Genomic DNA, 1693 nt, shown 5'->3' with positions numbered 1-1693 from the left:
TGTAATTGAGCTAATATGGTGGAGGGGTATTGAACATGCAGCCATTGTTTACACTTGCTTGTTGGGTTGATGATCCTAATGGAGAAGCTTATAAGAAACATCTTGCTAGAATCAAAGATTACTTATGGATTGCTGAAGATGGAATGAAGATGCAAGTAAGTATTACCCATTATTAAATACTTCGCTACTTATAAATAAATAAATATAATCTTTGGTCTTAAAATGTCAATTTCAATCCAACATTTACTAATCTCATACATATATATCTAAATGACTTGTCAGTGTTGTTTGATATTTTCGATCGATGCCTTCGAATATAGTAGGAGATCCAATGAAACCACAATGGTTTTTTGGATTGTAATTTAGAATTTGATTTATAAGTATCTTTTTCTTGTGAACTTACTTAATGATTTGGTGAATTTTGTTGTGAAATAAATAGGCAAAAAATGGTGGAGTCTCAGCTTGGGAGCCTACCGGAGTTGTACCATCGTGGTTTGAGGTAACTAAGGCCTTATTTGATTATTATTTTCTCAAATAATACTTAAATACATTATGCATCATTAAATATCATTATTTTGTTTTATCTTATATTTTTCAGTTACTGAAACCAGTGGAGTTTTTCGAGTATACCATATTGGAGCTCGAGTAAGTAAACAATCTAAGAATATTACTTGAAAATATTAGATGTAGATAAATTGCATTGGACTGATTATTATTTGTTTTGTTTTCGTTGTGATGAACCATGGAATGGATAAAATTAGATATGCAGAATGTACGTCATCGTCGATACAGGCACTTGTTCTGTTTACGAAACTATTTCCAAATCACAGAAGGAAAGACATAGAAACGTTTTTAAGTAAAGTAGTACAGTATTTGGAAGAAACACAGAAAGAGGATGGATCATGGTATGGAAATTGGGGAATTTGTCACATTTACGCAACATACTTTGCTATAAAAGGATTAGTGGCAACTAGAAGCACGTACCAAAATTCCTCAACCTTAAGAAGAGGTGTGGAGTTTCTTCTTAAAATTCAATGTCGAGACGGTGGGTGGGGAGAGAGTCACATTTCATGTTCAAACTTCCTTTGCTTTAATAGCTTTGATCCATTCTCAAGAGGTTTGTTTTACTCTTTTACTTCAATTATTATAAGTACGTAAAGTTTTTTATTTTTTATATATATAATAAAGAAATGGCGTATGTATGTAGGAAAAGAGAGACCCAGCTCCTCTTCACCGTGCGGCAAAACTATTGATTAATTCTCAACAAGAGAATGGTGATTACCCTCAACAGGTAGGTTATTGTAACGTGAGTTTTGGTTAAACTATAATTTTTACTATATTAAAAAGAAATATATTAAAAAAGAAAGTTATTTATATGGCAGGAGATAGGTGGAGTATTTATGAACACGTGCATGCTACACTATAGACTATATAAGAACGTATTTTCATTGTGGGCACTTGCAGAGTATTGTAATAAGGTTTCATTGCCATAGTTTCAACCAAATTTATGTAACATGCTTCCAGCTTTTTTTCATTACATCTCCATATGCTATATATAATATATAAACGTTTTAACTTTTGTTTTTCTTATTTTTATCGTTTTCAATAGTGATCTGAATTGATATTTGCATACAACAATTTAACATAATATTTAAATATCATATAAATTTTTTTCAAATAAATATTTGCACAT

General features: G+C 30.8%; 1 pseudogene; it reads left to right on the top strand.

Moving 5' to 3' along the window:
- Positions 1-342: 342 nt before the first annotated feature.
- LOC111783854 lies at positions 343-1493 on the top strand (annotated as a pseudogene).
- Positions 1494-1693: the final 200 nt, after the last annotated feature.

Source organism: Cucurbita pepo, unplaced genomic scaffold (genome assembly GCF_002806865.2).
Source record: "Cucurbita pepo subsp. pepo cultivar mu-cu-16 unplaced genomic scaffold, ASM280686v2 Cp4.1_scaffold000109, whole genome shotgun sequence".
Classification (NCBI taxonomy): Eukaryota; Viridiplantae; Streptophyta; class Magnoliopsida; order Cucurbitales; family Cucurbitaceae; genus Cucurbita; species Cucurbita pepo.
This window is presented reverse-complemented; position numbering and strand designations above follow the sequence as displayed.